This window comes from Coregonus lavaretus (genome assembly GCF_964263955.1).
Source record: "Coregonus lavaretus genome assembly, chromosome: 25".
In the NCBI taxonomy this organism is placed as follows: domain Eukaryota; kingdom Metazoa; phylum Chordata; class Actinopteri; order Salmoniformes; family Salmonidae; genus Coregonus; species Coregonus lavaretus.
The window spans coordinates 15,412,066-15,433,365 of NC_140012.1; positions in this window are offsets into that span (position 1 = coordinate 15,412,066).

The window sequence follows — 21,300 nt, forward strand, 5'->3', positions numbered from 1 at the left end:
TGAGGGCTCTGCTATTTAACAGTAAACTTGAATTTTCTTCAGCCCAGATAAATACACTCTGTTATAAAAATGTATAATCAACAGACGAACAACCAGTCTTAACATCAGATACTCATTTACATATTATTTATACCTTTGATATGTGACTCTGTCATTGTAAAAAGGCTACCATAATTCAGGGTTAGGTTCCCATTTAAAGTTAAGGTTAGCCGCAGTATGTCAGTACAGTTGGCTACAGTATGATGATGAGTTACATGGGTAAATGATTAGACAGTTTGTGCAGACTGTAAATACCTGTACTAACAATCTTCATCTGAATATACAACAATGAAAGTAGTGCTGTTGATCTTTTTACCATCATCTTGCAGCTAAACGTCTGATACATTGCTTTTTCTTTTATAAAGTGCCCCCTTACTAACCTTCCACTCCCTCGATTAACCCCATGTCAGTGGGTGCTGTAGGTGGGTGTGGTGCAGGAATCAGATGCAGGACGCAGAAAAATAAGTCCAATAGACTTTAGTGAACAGCACACTCAAATTCACGAGTCAAACGCCCGGAGGCGAGAAAGTCCGCACACAGGCGAAAACCAAACGGCGCACAAAACAGTGCGTAAATAACCTCCGAACACAGAGGAGGAAAATATGAAATGCACAAGGCAAACAGTAGCGCACAAAACACGACAGCGAAACAATAACACACGAGGACTAACTAGACACAGGTGTACAACATCAAGACCAAACCAAACGAACATGAAACATAGATCGGTGGCAGCTAGTACTCCGGAGACGACAACCGCCGAAGCCTGCCTGAACCAGGAGGAGGAGCAGCCTCGGCCGAAACCGTGACAGTACCCCCCCTTGACGCGCGGCTCCAGCCGTGCGCCGACCCCGGCCTCGGGGACGACCAGGAGGACGCGGAGCAGGGCGCGCGGGATGGTCCCGGTGGAACTCCGACAGGAGAGATGGGTCTAGGATGTCCCACCGCGGCACCCAGCACCGCTCCTCCGGGCCGTACCCCTCCCACTCCATCCGGCGTCTGGAGTCCAAGATGGACCGAACGGTGTACGCCGGAGCCCCCTCACTGTCCAATGGGGGCGGAGGAGTCTCTCCTATCTCATTGTCCTGGAGTGGACCAGCTACCACCGGCCTGAGAAGAGACACATGGAACGAGGGGTTAATATTCTTATATTCAACAGGTATATGTAACCTATAACACACCTCGTTCAATCTTCTCAGGACTTTAAAGGGCCCCACAAACCGCCGACCCAGCTTCCGGCAGGGCAGGCGGAGGGGCAGGTTTCTGGTAGAGAGCCAGACTCGATCTCCGGGTGCGTACACCAGCCCCTCACTGCGGTGGAGATCGGCGCTCGCCTTGTGACGAAGGACGGCCCGCTGCAGGTGGACGTGGGCAGCGTTCCACCTCTCTTCCGAGCGCCTCATCCAATCATCCACCGCAGGGGCCTCGATCTGGCTCTGCTGCCACGGTGCCAGAACCGGCTGGTAACCTAATACACATTGAAAAGGGGTTAGGTTAGTAGAGGAGTGGCGGAGAGAGTTCTGGGCCATCTCGGCCCAGGGAATGTAACGCGCCCACTCCTCAGGCCGGTCCTGGCAATACGACCTCAGAAACCTACCCACATCCTGGTTGACACGTTCCACCTGCCCGTTACTCTCCGGGTGGTACCCCGAGGTAAGGCTAACCGAGACCCCCAAACGCTCCATAAACGCTCTCCACACACGGGAGGTAAACTGGGGGCCTCGATCAGACACTATATCCTCGGGGACCCCGTAATGCAGGAAGACGTGGGTAAATAGGGCCTCAGCGGTCTGTAGGGCAGTAGGAAGACCCGACATAGGGAGAAGACGACAGGCCTTAGAGAACCGGTCCACAACGACCAGGATGGTGGTATTCCCCTGAGAGAGGGGAAGGGGTCTGTTACAAAATCCACCGAGAGGTGGGACCATGGTCGTTGTGGAACGGGTAGGGGCTGTAACTTACCCCTGGGCAGATGTCGGGGCGCCTTACACTGGGCGCACACCGAGCAGGAGGAGACGTAAACCCTCACATCCCTAGCCAAAGTAGGCCACCAGTATTTAGTGCTAAGGCAATGCACTGTCCGGCCAATACCCGGATGTCCAGAGGAGGGTGACGTGTGAGCCCAGTAGATGAGTCGATCCCGAATCTCGAGCGGAACGTACTTCCGACCCTCAGGACATTGTGGAGGGCTGGGGTCGGTACGCAACGCTCGCTCGATCTCGGCATCGACCTCCCACACCACCGGTGCCACAAGGCAAGACTCCGGTAGTATGGGAGTAGGCTCAACGGACCTCTCCTCCGTGTCATACCGCCGGGACAGTGCATCTGCCTTGCCATTCTGGGAACCAGGGATGTACGTGATTTTAAATACGAACCTGGTGAGAAACATACTCCATCGAGCCTGGCGAGGGTTCAGTCTCCTCGCTGCCCTGATGTACTCCAGGTTCCGATGGTCAGTCAAAATGAGGAAAGGGTGTTGAGCCCCCTCAAGCCAATGCCTCCACACCTTAAGGGCCTGAACTACAGCTAACAACACCCTGTCCCCAACGTCATAGTTACGCTCCGCCGGGCTGAGCTTTTTGGAGTAAAAAGCACAGGGGCGGAGTTTAGGTGGCGAGCCGGACCGTTGAGAGAGCACGGCCCCTATACCAGCCTCAGACGCGTCCACCTCAACCTGAAAGGGAATCGTGGGATCCGGATGCGCCAGCACCGGAGCCGACGTAAACAGGCCCTTCAGTCTCCCAAAGGCCCTGTCCGCATCAGCTGACCACTGCAGGCGCACCGGACCCCCCTTCAGAAGGGACGTGATGGGAGCTGCCACCTGTCCAAAACCCCGGATAAACCTCCGGTAGTAATTCGCAAAGCCCAAGAACTGCTGCACCTCTTTTACAGTGGTTGGAGTTTGCCAATTACGCACAGCGGACACACGATCCACCTCCATACTCACCCCTGACGCGGACAACCGATAACCCAAAAAGGAGACCGACTCCTGGAAAAACAGACATTTCTCTGCCTTGACATATAGGTCGTGCTCCAACAGCCTCCTCAATACACGTCGCACCAGGGTTACATGCTCGGCTCGGGTAGACGAGTATACCAGAATATCATCAATGTACACGACCACCCCTTGTCCCTGCATATCCTGGAAAATGTCATCTACGAAGGATTGAAAGACTGATGGAGCATTCATCAACCCATATGGCATGACAAGATATTCGAAATGACCTGACGTGGTACTAAACGCTGTTTTCCATTCATCGCCCTCCCTAATGCGCACCAAGTTATACGCGCTCCTGAGATCCAATTTTGTGAAAAACCGCACCCCATGCAATGACTCTGTCATGGTCGCAATCAGAGGGAGTGGATAACTGTATTTCACAGTAATCTGATTGAGACCACGGTAATCAATGCATGGGCGCAACCCTCCATCTTTCTTTTTCACAAAAAAGAAACTCGAAGAGGCGGGGGAAGTGGAAGGCCGAATGTATCCCTGTCTCAAAGATTCGGCTATGTAGGTCTCCATAGATTTTCTCTCCTCTTGAGACAAAGGATACACATGGCTCCGTGGGAGCGCTGCTCCTGCCTGGAGATCAATCGCACAATCCCCCTGTCTATGGGGAGGCAACTGCGTCGCCCTAGTTTTGCTAAACACAAGAGCTAAATCCCCATATTCAGGCGGAATGTGCAGTGCGGGCACTTGGTTTGGACTTTCCACCGAAGTCGCCCCCACGGAAACACCCAGACATCGCCCCTCACACTGAACAGACCACCCATCGAGAGCCCTCTGTTGCCACGAAATAGCAGGGTTATGGGTGCTTAACCAGGGAATCTCCAGCACCACTGGGTACGCAGGAGAGTCGATCAGATACAGCTGTATAGTCTCTTCATGACCCCCCTGCGCACAAATCCTAAGTGGCGCTGTGACTTCCCTGATCAACCCCGACCCCAACGGACGGCTATCTAAGGCATGAATGGGAAAAGGTTTGTCAACGGGTAGGAGAGGGATCCCTAACTCTAAACAAAACTTTCGATCAACAAAATTCCCAGCTGCGCCTGAATCTACTAGCGCCTTATGCTGGGAATGAGGTGCAACCTGTGGAAAACCAACAGGTATACAAAAGTGCGCAACAGAAAGCTCTGGGTAGGTGGGGCGTCTACTCACCTGGGAGGCCCCCCCAGTGCGTGGCCTGTTGTCTTCTCCCCCGGAGAACCCTCCCCAGCACCTGGCCGCAGTGTGCCCTCCACGACCGCACTTGGTGCAGGAGACAGGCCCCCTCGGGCTCCTCCTACTCCGTTCTCTAGCGCCGGCACCCCCGAGCTCCATAGGGCTCGGCTCGGAGGTGCCGGAGGGAGGAATGGACAGACCCCCCTCGGGATGTCCACGGGTGGCCAGCAGGGTGTCTAAACGGATGGACATATCAACCAACTGGTCAAAAGTCAGATGGGTATCCCTGCAGGCCAACTCTTGTTGAACGTCCTCCCGGAGGCTACACCAAAAATGGTCAATGAGAGCCCGTTCATTCCACCCTGCATCCGCCGCTAGAGTCCGGTACTCCAAAGCAAACGCCTGTGCGCTCCTCCTCCCCTGTCTCAAGTGGACTAGCCGCTCCCCCGCCGCTTTGCCCTCAGGTGGATGGTCAAACACGGCCTTGAAGCGGCGGGAGAACTCGGCGTAGGAGATGGTGTTGGCGTCCATCTTCCTCCACTCAGCGTTAGCCCACTCCAACGCCTTTCCCGAGAGACAGGAGATGAGGGCGGAAACGCTCTCGTGTCCCGAGGGCACCGGGTGTACAGTGGCCAGGTAGAGCTCCACCTGCAGGAGGAACCCCTGACACCCGGCAGCTGTTCCGTCATACGCCCTCGGGAGCGAGAGCCGAATCCTCCTGGGTTCCGGACATGGGGCTGGTGGACCGGCCGATGGGGTGGACAGGGTAGGTGGAGGTGTGGGTACCCTGCTGGCTTCCCATCGGTGCAGGGTGTTGATCACGTCCTGTAGAGCGGTCTCCAGTTGTCTTATCTGGCCCTCCTGCCAATGGATATGCTCCTCGAGCGACACAGGTGTCACAGCCGATCCTGCTGATTCCATAATGGTGTGTTATTCTGTCAGTGGGTGCTGTAGGTGGGTGTGGTGCAGGAATCAGATGCAGGACGCAGAAAAATAAGTCCAATAGACTTTAGTGAACAGCACACTCAAATTCACGAGTCAAACGCCCGGAGGCGAGAAAGTCCGCACACAGGCGAAAACCAAACGGCGCACAAAACAGTGCGTAAATAACCTCCGAACACAGAGGAGGAAAATATGAAATGCACAAGGCAAACAGTAGCGCACAAAACACGACAGCGAAACAATAACACACAAACACAGACACACACAACGAGAACTAAATAGAACACTAACGAGGACTAACTAGACACAGGTGTACAACATCAAGACCAAACCAAACGAACATGAAACATAGATCGGTGGCAGCTAGTACTCCGGAGACGACGACCGCCGAAGCCTGCCCGAACCAGGAGGAGGAGCAGCCTCGGCCGAAACCGTGACACCCCATTCTGTCCCACTTTAAAACATAGTTTCCTCCTTGACAATTAGTGTGATGAATTCTGACATCCTCATAAGGAAATCACTTTGGAATTCAGCGATCAATTTCATACCGTTTGATTTTCTCCTTTTATAATGCAGAGAAAGGAAGGAAGGCGTACGGGCAACACTGAAATGTGTGGGACAGGTTTGGCTTTTGATGTCAGCTCCTGTTCATAGCAGACTATAACAAGTGATTATCTCGGCCTGAACATGTACAGTGACTTCAGAAAGTATTCACACCACTTGACTTTTTCCACATTTTGTTGTGTTACAGCCTGAATTCAAAATGGATTAAATTGAGAGTTGTCACTGGCCAACACACAATACCCCATAATGTCAAAGTGGAATTATGTTTTTCAAAATATTTACAAATTAATTAAAAATGAAAAGCTGAAATGTCTTGAGTCAATAAGTATCGTTATGGCAAGCCTAAATAAATTCAGGAGAAACATTTGCTTAACAAGTCACATGGACTCACTCTATTAGAATGACTACCTCATCTCTGTACCCCACACATACAATAATCTGTAAGGTTCCTCAGTCGAGCAGTGAATTTCAAACACAGATTCAACCACAAAGACCAGGAAGGTTTTCCAATGCTTCATACTTATTGGTAGATGGGTAAAAATAAAAAGCAGACATTGAATATCCCTTTGAGCATGGTAAAGTTATGAATTACACTTTGGATGATGTATCAGTACACCCAGTCACTACAAAGACACAGGCATCCCTCCTAACTCAGTTGCCTGAGAGGAAGGAAACCACTCAGGGATTTCACCATGAGGCCAATGGTGACTTTAAAACAGTTACAGAGTTTAATGGCTGTGATAGGAGAAAACTGAGGATGGATCAACAATGTAGTTACTCCACAATACTAACCTAATTAACAGAGTGAAAAGGAACTGTTAAATTATAAATCTGGCTTCTCTACAGCCTCTGCATTAGGAATCAACGCTCAGGGTGGGGACAGACTCATCTCAGTATGGAGCACAGTTCACGATGCATGTAGACCTATCATCTCATGGTAACTTTTTTTCTTGTGACAGGTAGGCCTACATTTGCTGCAGCATAGCCTATGCTACAGTAATATAATGACCGAATCTAATTTACCCATCATCTGGCTTTCTGGGGTCACCTTGTTTATTAATTGTAAATCATTTTTATTTTTTATTGCAGCTGCAGAGTTTTAAAACAGAATATAACTCGAATATCGTTGCTTTAAATCCGTGAACGCGCACGCACTCTCTCGCAGTCTTTCTCTCTCTCCATCAACTCCATTCAAATTGCATCCAAAACAGATAATCCTGTTCTAGATTGATATATAGCCCTATATATAGATGTCCTAGCCTACCTCTTTCAGGTAATAAATTCACTGCATTATTAGCCATTTATTTAGCTAATTCATGATGGGTTATGCATAATAAGCTTCTAATTTATAATGCTCCTTAGCTCTTAGAGTCCCATGCAGGAAAAGCTAGACTAGAATAGCTTGCTGGATTATTATAGATTTTTTTGCATTTCTTATACCAATAGACTATTCAGCTCTTTTTTGCTGAATGTTAAATACAGCAGCCAATAGAACTCACAGGTAGTTTGAAAGAAGAGTGAACGCGCGATGGCAGTACGCTATAGCAGTTATTTATTCAGACCCATAATCGTTCAATCTTCTTGAAGAGAAGTGAAAGCCTTCTGCATCTAAATCCAGCCCTATATTATTCAAGGATGTCATTAGAATGATTAAGATAAGGACAACAAAACTTATTTCATTTAACTGTTGAAAGTGAGGAAGGAAGGAAGCAACAATAGAGAGAGAAAGAGGAGGTATGAAAAATACATTAGGGGAAATATTATGAAATGTATATATGTGTCAGCCTACTAATTATACAAATAGGCCCTATTATATTTCAAAATTAAAATCAAATTCGCTAGCCAATGTGTATAACTTTGTAGGCCGCATGTGCTGCACCAGAATCGCATGTTCTCTTCTGCTTTATTATGGTTTGAACAATGTGCGTAATTCCAGTCCATATAATAGAGTATAATACAATACAGTACAGTAATACAGTTCACACACAAAAAGATTAGCCTACTGGAGCTAGTTTCATTTATTTACATTTACATTTACATTTTAGTAATTTAGCAGACGCTCTTATCCAGAGCGACTTACAGTTAGTGAGTGCATACATTTTTATTTTTTACCCAAGAGAGCATATAGCTAGCTACATCTATGAGCTTTTATGTTTTTCTGTTGTGCGCAATGTGCAGTAGCCTATATAATATATGTATTGGATAACGTCACAATCATTTTGACTTTTTTGGGCTTGGGCTCATTAAATGTCATTAATGTAGGGCTAATAAAATGTATTTCATATATGGTTCATCAGGCTCAGGTAGCATTTTGTTTGAATTTTCATGCTGATCAAAGCTCTAATCAAATCCAGACATTTATATGCTTTATAATGCTTTTGAATGACACTTTTGGTTTTGCCGGGAAATACCGGGTTACCCGGGAGAAAAGGGATTTATTTTTGGGATGGAACATTTGTAAAATACTGGGAAAATATTCAACCCTAGCCTGTACAAAAATATTCAAAAAATGCATCCTGTTTGCAACAAGGCACTAAAGTAATACTACAAAAATATTGGCAAAGCAATTAACTTTTTGTCCTGAATCCAATACAACACATTACTGAGTACCACTCCATATTTTCAAGCATTGTGGTGGCTGCATCCTGTTATACAGTGGGGAAAAAAAGTATTTAGTCAGCCACCAATTGTGCAAGTTCTCCCACTTAAAAAGATGAGAGAGGCCTGTAATTTTCATCATAGGTACACGTAAACTATGACAGACAAATTGAGATTATTTTTTCCAGAAAATCACATTGTAGGATTTTTAATGACTTTATTTGCAAATTATGGTGGAAAATAAGTATTTGGTCAATAACAAAAGTTTCTCAATACTTTGTTATATACCGTTTGTTGGCAATGACACAGATCAAACGTTTTCTGTAAGTCTTCACAAGGTTTTCACACACTGTTGCTGGTATTTTGGCCCATTCCTCCATGCAGATCTCCTCTAGAGCAGTGATGTTTTGGGGCTGTCGCTGGGCAACACGGACTTTCAACTCCCTCCAAAGATTTTCTATGGGGTTGAGATCTGGAGACTGGCTAGGCCACTCCAGGACCTTGAAATGCTTCTTACGAAGCCACTCCTTCGTTGCCCGGGCGGTGTGTTTGGGGCCATTGTCATGCTGAAAGACCCAGCCACGTTTCATCTTCAATGCCCTTGCTGATGGAAGGAGGTTTTCACTCAAAATCACACAATACATGGCCCCATTCATTCTTTCCTTTACACGGATCAGTCGTCTTGGTCCCTTTGCAGAAAAACAGCCCCAAAGCATGATGTTTCCACCCCCATGCTTCACAGTAGGTATGGTGTTCTTTGGATGCAACTCAGCATTCTTTGTCCTCCAAACACGACGAGTTGAGTTTTTACCAAAAAGTTCTATTTTGGTTTCATCTGACCATATGACATTCTCCCAATCCTCTTCTGGATCATCCAAATGCACTCTAGCAAACTTCAGACGGGCCTGGACATGTACTGGCTTAAGCAGGGGGACACGTCTGGCACTGCAGGATTTGATTCCCTGGCGGCGTAGTGTGTTACTGATGGTAGGCTTTGTTACTTTGGTCCCAGCTCTCTGCAGGTCATTCACTAGGTCCCCCTGTGTGGTTCTGGGATTTTTGCTCACCGTTCTTGTGATCATTTTGACCCCACGGGGTGAGATCTTGCGTGGAGCCCCAGATCGAGGGAGATTATCAGTGGTCTTGTATGTCTTCCATTTCCTAATAATTGCTCCCACAGTTGATTTCTTCAAACCAAGCTGCTTACCTATTGCAGATTCAGTCTTCCCAGCCTGGTGCAGGTCTATAATTTTGTTTCTGGTGTCCTTTGACAGCTCTTTGGTCTTGGCCATAGTGGAGTTTGGAGTGTGACTGTTTGAGGTTGTGGACAGGTGTCTTTTATACTGATAACAAGTTCAAACAGGTGCCATTAATACAGGTAACGAGTGGAGGACAGAGGAGCCTCTTAAAGAAGAAGTTACAGGTCTGTGAGAGCCAGAAATCTTGCTTGTTTGTAGGTGACCAAATACTTATTTTCCACCATAATTTGCAAATAAATTCATTAAAAGTCCTACAATGTGATTTTCTGGATTTTTTTTCCTCAATTTGTCTGTCATAGTTGACGTGTACCTATGATGAAAATTACAGGCCTCTCTCATCTTTTTAAGTGGGAGAACTTGCACAATTGGTGGCTGACTAAATACTTTTTTTCCCCACTGTAAGTATACTTGTAATCGTTAAGGACTGGGGAGATTTTCAGGATAAAAAATAAGTGGAATGGACCTAAGCAAAGGCAAAATCCTAGAGGAAAACCTGGTTCAGTCTGCTTTCCACCCGACACTGGGAGATTAATTCACCTTTTCAGCAGGACAATAACCTAAAACTCAAAGCCAAATCTACACTGGAGTCGCTTACCAAGGAGACAGTGAATGTTATTGAGATGCCAAGTTACAGTTTTGACTTAAATCTACAGCATTAGGAAAGTATTCAGATCCCTTGACTTTTTCCACATTTTGTTTGCTTTACAGCCTTATACTAAAATTGATTAAATTAAAAATTTCCCTCATCAATCTACACCATACCCCATAATGACAAAGTGAAAACAGGTTTTTAGAATTTTTTGCTAATTTATTACAAATAAAAAACAGAAATACCTTATTTACATAAGTATTGAGACCCTTTGCTATGAGACTCGAAATTCAGCTCAGATGCATCCTGTTTCCATTGATCATCCTTCAGATGTTTCTACAACTTGATTGAAGTCCACCTGTGGTAAATTCAATTGATTGGACATGATTTGGAAAGGCACACACCTTTCTATGTAAGGTCCCACAGTTGACAGTGCATGTTCGAGCAAAAACCAAGCCATGAGGTTGAAGGAATTGTCCATAGAGCTCCGAGACAGGATTGTGTCGAGGCACAGACCTGGGGAAGGGTACCAAAACATTTCTGCAGCATTGAAGCTCCCCAAGAACACAGTGGCCTCCATCATTCTTAAATGGAAGAAGTTTGGAACCACCAAGACTCTTCCTAGAGCTGGCCGCCCGGCCAAATCAGGGGAGAAGGGCCTTGGTCAGGGAGGTGACCAAGAACCCGATTGTCACTCAGACATCGCTCCAGAGTTCCTCTGTGGAGATGGGAGATCCTTCCAGAAGAACAACCATCTCTGCAACACTCCACCAATCAGGCCTTTATGCTAGAGTGGCCAGACGGAAGCCACTCCTCAGTAAAAGGCACATGACAGCCCGCTTGGAGTTTGCCAAAAGGCACCTAAAGGACTCAGACCATGAGGAACAAGGTTCTCTTGTCTGATGAAACCTAGATTGAACTCTTTGGCCAGAATGCCAAGCGTCACGTATGAACGAAACCTGGCACCATCCCCTTTTCAGCGGCAGGGACTGGGAGACTAGTCAGGATCGAGGCAAAGATGAACGGAGCAAAGTACAGAGAGATCCTTCATGAAAACCTGCTCCAGAGCACTCAGGACCTCAGACTGGGGCAAAGATTCACCTTCCAACAGGACAACAACCCTAAGCACACAGCCAAGACAATGCATAAGTTGCTTCGGGACAGGTCTCTGAATGTCCTTGAGTGGCCCAGCCAGAGCCCGGACTTGAACCCGATCGAACATCTCTGGAGAGACCTGAAAATAGCTGTGCAGCGACGCTCCCCATCCAACCTGACAGAGCTTGAGAGAAACTCCCCAAATACAGGTGTGCCAAGCTTGTAGCGTCATACCCAAGAAGACTTGAGGCTATAATCGCTGCCAAAGGTGCTTGAACAAAGTACTGAGTAAAGGGTCTAAATACTTATGTAAATGTGATATATCCGTTTTTTTGCAAACATTTCTAAAAACCTGTTTTTGCTTTGCATTATGGGGTATTGTGTGTAGATTGATGAGGGTAAAAAACTATTGAATACATTTTAGAATAAGGCTGTAACGTAACAAAATGTGGAAAAAGTGAAGGGGTCTGAATACTTTCCAAATGCACTGTACTTGACAATCTATGGCAAGACCTGAAAATGGTTGTGTAGCAATGATCAACAACCAATTTGACAGAGATTGAAGAATTTTTAAAATAATAATGGTGAAAAGTTGCACAATCCATGTGTGGAAAGCTCTAAGAGACTTACCCAGAAAGACTCACAGCTGTAATCGCTGCCAAAGGTGCTTCTAGAAAGTATTGACTCAGGGGTGTGAATACTTATGTAAATTTGATATTCCTATATTTAATTTTTTATAAATGTGCAAACATTTCTAAAAACATGGTTTCACTTTGTCATTATGGGGTATTGTGTGTAGATGGGTGAATAAAAAAAACATATTTAATCAGTTTTGAATTCAGGCTGTAACACAACTAAATGTGAAATGAGTCAATGGGTATGAATACTTTCTGAAGGCATGGTATCGGCTACAGTGTTTCAAAGGGAATAGGTGACATGCCTCACCAACCTCCATTTATTTTTACCACAACTCCAAGACCTATATTTGCAATTTGAATCCCCAAAAATCTAACATCTCCCTTAGGCCTACAGTTTTACTGTATAGAGATGGGTTGAAAATCAAGAGGTATTCTATGGCATAATATGACATATTCAACCACCCAAGGACATCATTTCAGCACTCCTCTCCAAAGGCAACCATGCTGAGCCTGTCACCTGGCGATTAGTGGGTGTGGCAGAGTTTTTATTAAATCCCAGAGTTCCCCTGCCTGTCCAGCACTCCTATCAGACTGCAGTGTTTTGACATTGAAGAAATGTTCCAATTTTAAACTTTACAGAACCTTGTGAACCACTGATTGAAGTGTATTGAAGTGTTTCTAGCTGCCAGGAATAAGAAGCACTTGAGTTTACTTCATGGCCTGAGAGGCTTTAAACAAGATTTGTTTTGTGTGAAGCTGAATTATTTCCGATGTTTCGGCAAATGGGGATGGATACAGTGGCTTGCGAAAGTATTCACCCCCTTGGCATTTTTCCTATTTTGTTGCCTTACAACCTGGAATTAAAATGGATTTCTGGGGGGTTTGTATCATTTGATTTACACAACATGCCTACCACTTTGAAGATGCAAAATATTTTTTTGTGTGAAACAAACAAGAAATAATACAAAAAAAGAAAGAACTTGAGCGTGCATAACTATTCACCCCCCCCCCAAAGTCAATACTTTGTAGAGCCACCTTTTGCAGCAATTACAGCTACAAGTCTCTTTGGATATGTCTCTATAAGCTTGGCACCTCTAGCCACTGGGATTTTTGCCCATTCTTCAAGGCAAAACTTGCTCCAGCTCCTTCAAATTGGATGTGTTCCGCTGGTGTACAGCAATCTTTAAGTCATACCACAGATTCTCAATTGGATTGAGGTCTGGGCTTTGACTAGGCCATTCCAAAACATTTAAATGTTTCCCCTTATACCACTCAAGTGTTGCTTTAGCAGTATGCTTAGGGTCATTGTATTTAGCACTATCCATCATTCCTTCAATTCTGACCAGTTTCCCAGTCCCTGCCACCACCATGCTTCACTGTGGGGATGGTGTTCTCGGGGTGATGAGAGGTGTTGGGTTTGCGCCAGACATAGCGTTTTCCTTGATGGCCAAAAAGCTAAATTTTAGTCTCATCTGACCAGAGTATATTATTCCGTATGTTTGGGGAGTCTCCCACAAGGCTTTTGGCGAACACCAAATGTGTTTGCTTATTGTTGTGCCATATTCTTTCCATTTTTTTATAATGGATTTAATGGTGCTCCGTGGGATGTTCAAAGTTTCTGATATTTTTTTATTTTTATAACCCAACCCTGATCTGTACTTCTCCACAACTTTGTCCCTTTCAGAGCAGGTGTATATATACTGAGATCATGTGACACTTAGATTGCACACAGGTGGACTTTATCTAACTAATTATGTGACTTCTGAAGGTAATTGGTTGCACCAGATCTTATTTAGGGGCTTCATAGCAAAGGGGGTGAATACATATGCACGCACCACTTTTCCGTTATTTATTTTTTAGAATTCTTTGAAACAAGTAATTTCACTTCACCAATTTGGACTATTTTGTGCATGTCCATTACATGAAATCCAAATAAAAATCAATTTAAAATACAGGTTGTAATGCAACAAAATAGGAAAAATGCCAAGGGGGATGAATACTTTTGCAAGGCACTGTATATATATTCTTTAGGGGAAGTTTTAGGACATTGTGAGTCACATCATTAAACTCGTATTAGTAAGAGGCACCAGTAAATAAAGCTCTGTGATATTTGTCGGGATCACAGTGAATGGTGTCTGTGTGGAGGCTATTTTGTAGGCAGAAAAAAAGTTAGCTAACGAAGAAGCTGAGAAACCAACATTGCTAAGTATCCTCAAGCTGTTGAGGTGAAATTAGGTTTCCACTTCCATAAAAACCCTCCCTTTTCCCCTTCCCCAAAAAATGAGCCCAAGCGAGTGGAACCCTTCTGATGTAGCCACCTTAACAAGACATCTGTGCAGCTAGAGAACTCTCCTATAGTAGAGTGAATCTCCTCATCTCCCTCCCTTACTCCACAGTACAGTAGAGTAATTAGCGCTACATGCGGTGCCGTGTTTCCCAGTTTACGAGCCTCTGAACGTTCCTTTGATTCCTTACGGTTTGATTCCCTCGATCTCAATCCTGCTCTCATTAGCACCGGCACAGTTATACACTGCTTAATCTGATCATACAGAACTGCGGCCTGTGTAATTACACTCCATAATTACATTTCATTATGCATCGACGACTTCCACCTGAACAATGCACACGGTCACGTGACCCCACCCCAAATCAAGGATGTGAGGTGCTTGGTATCTACATGGAGGCTTCTTGATGGGGTCGGAAGGAGTGTGTGTGTGTGCGTGCATGTGTGTGTAGTGTATCGTACGTGTTTGGTACTTGGTATTACTGATGGTTTTCCTTTGGGAACGCTAGCTGTCAGAAGCACCGGAAGTATGGCTTGTCTGTCGCTGCTTGTTTAATCAGAGAGTCAGGGAGAAAAAGAGTGTTGTTTGTACCAGAAGAGCTCTCAGGGTGTTATTTGTTTTTCCAAAATAAGCAAGCATTCGATAACAGGGAAAAAAGACCGATCTGGCACTCAGGGCACTGATTACAACAGAATTACAAGAGTTGGGGATCTGTTTCCACGGTGGGTTCCCAAACTCTCTGGAACTAACTGTGAGGCTCACTCACAGAGAACAGAGATGCATTCATTCCATGATTCCACACATAGCATCAAACATGAGGTGTGATTGCGAACATCATCATATGAAGAGCTGTTTTCGCATCAATCGCGTAAAATCTAACCATGACTGTAATGGGTTTGGCCATGGGTGCTGGATCCCTGTAGTATAGAACAGCCACCACTCAGCAGATCCAGACATCTGCACTCATAACATCCTAGCTATATTCTCTGAAGCTCCAGCAGTCAGCATACAGCAGCTCCCAGGAGGCCACAATGACACTGTACTGTAATTAGGTGATCAATTATTCAAACCCACTAGATAAAGCCACTGCCTACAACTAATAATAACCTCTTTAAAACATGTATTGAAATTATTTTCTATTCACAGAGATACTCCAGGTGGAGAAAATTTTTCATTAGAAAAACACAGACAGGAGGGAACGATTTCTAGTCCAGGCTTCATGCTTTTGTAAAACAGATGTGGACTGAATATTAAGGGACCATTAACAACTTGGAGAGAGTCCCCTATTTGGATTACTGCTCCTACGTCCCTTCCCCACATTGTGCCTGTGATATAGACCTCCAGAATATTTATCCCTTACAGTTTTTACCTTTCATTTTATTGCCGGATCTGGTGTGTTAATGCTATTCCCGCTGAGGTGAGGCCAAGCTTCCTGCCATACAGGACCTCTATACCAGGCGGTGTCAGAGGAAGGCCCTAAAAATGGTCGGACTCCAGCCACCCTAGTCATAGACTGTTCTCTCTGCTACCGCATGGCAAGCGGTACCGGACCGCCAAGTTTAGGTCCAAAAGGCTTCTTAACAGCTTCTACCCCCAAGACATAAGACTCCTGAACAGCTAATCAAATGGCTACCTGGAATATTTGCATTGTACCCCCCCCTCCCTCTTTTACGCTGCTCTCTCTTATTATCTATGCATAGTCACTTTAACTATACCTACATGTACATATTACCTCAATTACCTCAACTAACCGGTGCCCCCGCACATTGACTCTGTACCGGTACCCCCTTTATATAGCCTCGCTACTGTTATTTTTACTGTTATTTTACTGCTTTTATTTTTTACTTATCTATTGTTTACTTCACACTTATTTTTCTTAATACTGCATTGTTGGTTAAGGGCTTGTAAGCAAGCATTGCACTGTAAGGTCTACACCTGTTGTATTCGGCAAATAACGGCAATGTGACAAATAACATTTAATTTGATTTGAATTATACCCAATCATGAGATGAGAATCGAAAGCATCATGAACATTAACAGGGTTCTTCACTAGTGCAGGGTGCAGCCGGGAGAGAGGCGCAGAGACACTGGGTATGAATCAGGGTTATGCTGAACAGATGAGTGTAGGAGTCTCTGTAGATGATTTACTGTGGTCTGTGGTATAGGCTTGCAGTGTGTGGCAGAGACTGTAAAGGGTGTGTGTGTGTGATTTCAGTCCAGCAGGATACCATCGCAGCCTGGGGGAAGGTGAGCATGGAACCTGTCTCACTCCCTGGGTGCTTCAGAGGCCACCACGGCTGCCAAGACTCAGTGGAAAGCAGAGTGGGCCTGCCTGCCTAGCATGTCTGTTCGCCAGGCATGGATGGAATACCTCATAATAACTTATTAGATTCTCTATGTGACACGCGTCACACGACAAGACCATCCATGCACTTCTGAAACGGTACGGACCTGGCCACTAACCACTAAGACTACCAATACATGGAGGTGCATGCAGACCAGATCATGGTTTCCCAAACTCGGTCCTTGGACCACAAGGGGTGCATTTTTTGGTTTTTGCCCTAGCACTACACAGCTGATTCAAATAATCAACTAATCAACAAGCTTTGATCATTTTAATCAGCAGTGTAGTGTTAGGGCAAAAACCAAAACGTGCACCCCTTGGGGTCCCGAGGACAGAGTTTGGGAAACACGATTAGATCCACAGCCCAGGGGACTGATTCTGAGTGAATGAGTGGATGCAGGAGGGAAATGGGGAACATCTATCTTACATCATGTGCCGCTGCGCTATGGAAAACATCTCATTGAGGTCGATGGATTGTCTCAGGGTTTCACTGGGTAAATTAGTACTCTTCCAAAATGTTACATTTACCAATTAATGCTATGTGTGCACTGCCAATTAAGATCATGTGATGGACACGTTACAATTACCTTTGTTTCATGTTCAGACTAGAGATGTTTTACATATGCTTTAGATTCACATAATATGTTCTTCCTGTGTCGATGACAGCTCGCCAAGAGGCAAAACAGACATATTTAAAACACATTCGCTCATTGTGTTATACTGTATCTATCACATTCACTCCTATGTAGCACTTGGCTATCTCATGGTTCTGCAGGGGATCAGGGGAGCTGTAATACCCAACAACATTATATAGAGAAATAGCCAGACAAGGATTAATCTGTGAAATATTGTGTTGTGATTGTCTCTCCCCCAGTATGATTACTTGATGGAAAGTTTCCACTGCCAGTCTTTTTCTTATCTCCCTCACACAACACTGCCTCCCTAAACAGCATCTCCCCACTAAGCACCCCCTCCCGCCACCTTCCACAGGATAGATAGATGGTCAAATGTGCAAAAGTTGCAGAAAAAGCAAATTAGGGAAATATTGAAATAATAAGGAGGGAAGGAAGGAGAGGCCTGGCAGTTGTATCTTGGGAGATGATTATAGACGTGTTGTTCTGCTCAGCGCTACTTGTGGAACCAGCTCGCCTGCAGCCGCCTGAATATTTGAAAGTACAGCCAGAAGGTACTATTGGAGATCTGGGGGTCTATTCCAACGGTGCAGATTTATACAGTACACGCCGCAGGTGATGAGGATATTCACAGAGAAAAGCCAAAACAGAGGCAGTTGCTAAGGTGTGTGTGTGTGTGTGTGTGTGTGTAAATGTGATGTTGTGGAAGTGGTTCAAAACATTTGAAGATTAAGTTCTAGCAAGATGAACGTTTTTGCACTCAACATTGTCAAGGACACCAGCAAGATGGAGCGTCAGGACACAGAACCGTTATTTCTGTCATCCTCAACCTGTCACAGCGAAATTGAGGCATTTTTCAGAATTTGGTGAGATATTAGGGACATCATGAGATGTAGGGCTACCTTGTTGTTGTTGGATGACCAGCATGTCTAGACAGAGGTTCTGAGTCACAGTGAAAAAGCATGTTGTCTGCTCGAGTTTCTGACCTCTCTCTCTCTCGCTCCAGTTCCACACTGAATGCATAATTGCTCTAACTACTGTGTAGTGTACTAGTAAAAATGGCAGTAGAATAGCTACTTCCGTAACCAGAACCTCCTATTTCTTGTTGTTCCATCTTGTTCTTGTCTTCTCTTCCACCACCGATCTTTCTGTTTCTGTAACTGTTCTTCCCCAGGGGTGCTAATGATTAGCCTAAACACAATAATTACAGCTTCATCACAGTTCTATCGGAGTCCTACCCTCCTCTTGATAGCCTCCCAGACCCACTGTGGAGAGGGATGAGAGGTGGAAAGGAAGAGGGGCGCAGGCAGGCAGGAGGGGAAGCAGACAGGGAGGCCCGCTTCTAGCACTGATCTGAATCTGTCAGTGCTGGCACCATCAGCACCAGAACATCTCAATCTCTTCAGCTTGTCTCCTCTGGTCTCTCAGCAGGGCATTAAAGTTATTAAAGTGGATGTGGGGCCGTGCGGTGGTGGTGATCGATAGCCAGCCCAGCCCTAATGGGAAGGGGAAATGTATGGAAGGGTGGGGATTAAGGAGGGAGTTTGTAAGTGCTCATGTCAAAAGCGTTGAGAACAAAGGGAGACTGATCGACGGATGGCTGAAAATGCTTAATATAAACTTGTGGTAGATGACACAGTTATCATTGTTTGTTGGTGTTATATGGTGGTACTGTATACAGTGGGGGGGGAAAGTATTTAGTCAGCCACCAATTGTGCAAGTTCTCCCACTTAAAAAGATGAGAGAGGCCTGTAATTTTCATCATAGGTACACGTCAACTATGACAGACAAATTGAGAAAATTTTTTCCAGAAAATCACATTGTAGGATTTTTTATGAATTTATTTGCAAATTATGGTGGAAAATAAGTATTTGGTCACCTACAAACAAGCAAGATGTCTGGCTCTCACAGACCTGTAACTTCTTCTTTAAGAGGCTCCTCTGTCCTCCACTCGTTACCTGTATTAATGGCACCTGTTTGAACTTGTTATCAGTATAAAAGACACCTGTCCACAACCTCAAACAGTCACACTCCAAACTCCACTATGGCCAAGACCAAAGAGCTGTCAAAGGACACCAGAAACAAAATTGTAGACCTGCACCAGGCTGGGAAGACTGAATCTGCAATAGGTAAGCAGCTTGGTTTGAAGAAATCAACTGTGGGAGCAATTATTAGGAAATGGAAGACATACAAGACCACTGATAATCTCCATCGATCTGGGGCTCCACGCAAGATCTCACCCCGTGGGGTCAAAATGATCACAAGAACGGTGAGCAAAAATCCCAGAACCACACGGGGGGACCTAGTGAATGACCTGCAGAGAGCTGGGACCAAAGTAACAAAGCCTACCATCAGTAACACACTACGCCGCCAGGGACTCAAATCCTGCAGTGCCAGACGTGTCCCCCTGCTTAAGCCAGTACATGTCCAGGCCCGTCTGAAGTTTGCTAGAGTGCATTTGGATGATCCAGAAGAGGATTGGGAGAATGTCATATGGTCAGATGAAACCAAAATAGAACTTTTTGGTAAAAACTCAACTCGTCGTGTTTGGAGGACAAAGAATGCTGAGTTGCATCCAAAGAACACCATACCTACTGTGAAGCATGGGGGTGGAAACATCATGCTTTGGTGCTGTTTTTCTGCAAAGGGACCAGGACGACTGATCCGTGTAAAGGAAAGAATGAATGGGGCCATGTATCGTGAGATTTTGAGTGAAAACCTCCTTCCATCAGCAAGGGCATTGAAGATGAAACGTGGCTGGGTCTTTCAGCATGACAATGATCCCAAACACACCGCCTGGGCAACGAAGGAGTGGCTTCGTAAGAAGCATTTCAAGGTCCTGGAGTGGCCTAGCCAGTCTCCAGATCTCAACCCCATAGAAAATCTTTGGAGGGAGTTGAAGGTCCGTGTTGCCCAGCGACAGCCCCAAAACATCACTGTTCTAGAGGAGATCTGCATAGAGGAATGGACCAAAATACCAGCAACAGTGTGTGAAAACCTTGTGAAGACTTACAGAAAACGTTTGACCTGTGTCATTGCCAACAAAGGGTATATAACAAAGTATTGAGAAACTCTTTGGTCTTGGCCATAGTGGAGTTTGGAGTGTGACTGTTTGAGGTTGTGGACAGGTGTCTTTTATACTGATAACAAGTTCAAACAGGTGCCATTAATACAGGTAACGAGTGGAGGACAGAGGAGCCTCTTAAAGAAGAAGTTACAGGTCTGTGAGAGCCAGAAATCTTGCTTGTTTGTAGGTGACCAAATACTTATTTTCCACCATAATTTGCAAATAAATTCATAAAAAATCCTACAATGTGATTTTCTGGAGAAAAAAAATCTCATTTTGTCTGTCATAGTTGACGTGTACCTATGATGAAAATTACAGGCCTCTCTCATCTTTTTAAGTGGGAGAACTTGCACAATTGGTGGCTGACTAAATACTTTTTTTCCCCACTGTATGTGCCGTATGTGGAGTGGACTATGGGCTCTCATTTCATATTTGCATTGGATTCACCAAAAACTGAGACTCACGGTTAACAAACTAGTCATACCCTGCTGTATGATTTGCTAATTGAGTACATCCTGCATTCCCTTACTGACAAAAATCTTTAAAATCCATTTGAGTCTTCTTGGAAATTGGCACAGTGCTTTAATGCATGCCATTGTAAGTCTGAGCTAATGATAATTATGTGTGTTTGTGTCTCAAGTCCCCATCTCATGCTGCTGAGAGGAGAAGGGGCTATACGTCCTTGCCTCTCTGAAACATGATTTGCTGTAATCATGGAAATTGTTTGGTTTAATGGCCCAGAAATCCATTCATTCATTCATTCAGGTTCGGGGTTAAGAAGTGGCTTGTTCTGGGACTTGAGATTTTATATTTCCAGACTGGACGTGAAGCATTCAAGAACAACGTCTTTCAGGTTTGTGATTTACTCCAAACAACCTGCTTTGCCTTCTGTAAAGACATAGATCTATTCATGGATTATGTTTTTTTTTTGGGTGTGTGTGTGTAACAGTCTTCTTGTTACATGTCAGTTACCCAGGCGTTATAAAAACGGACTTTACCAGTGACTGACTGAGCTGCAGGGCTGAATTCCCACGTCTGCTCACAGTGCTTGCTCTTCTGAAGATTACAGCTAAACGAAAAGTGGGC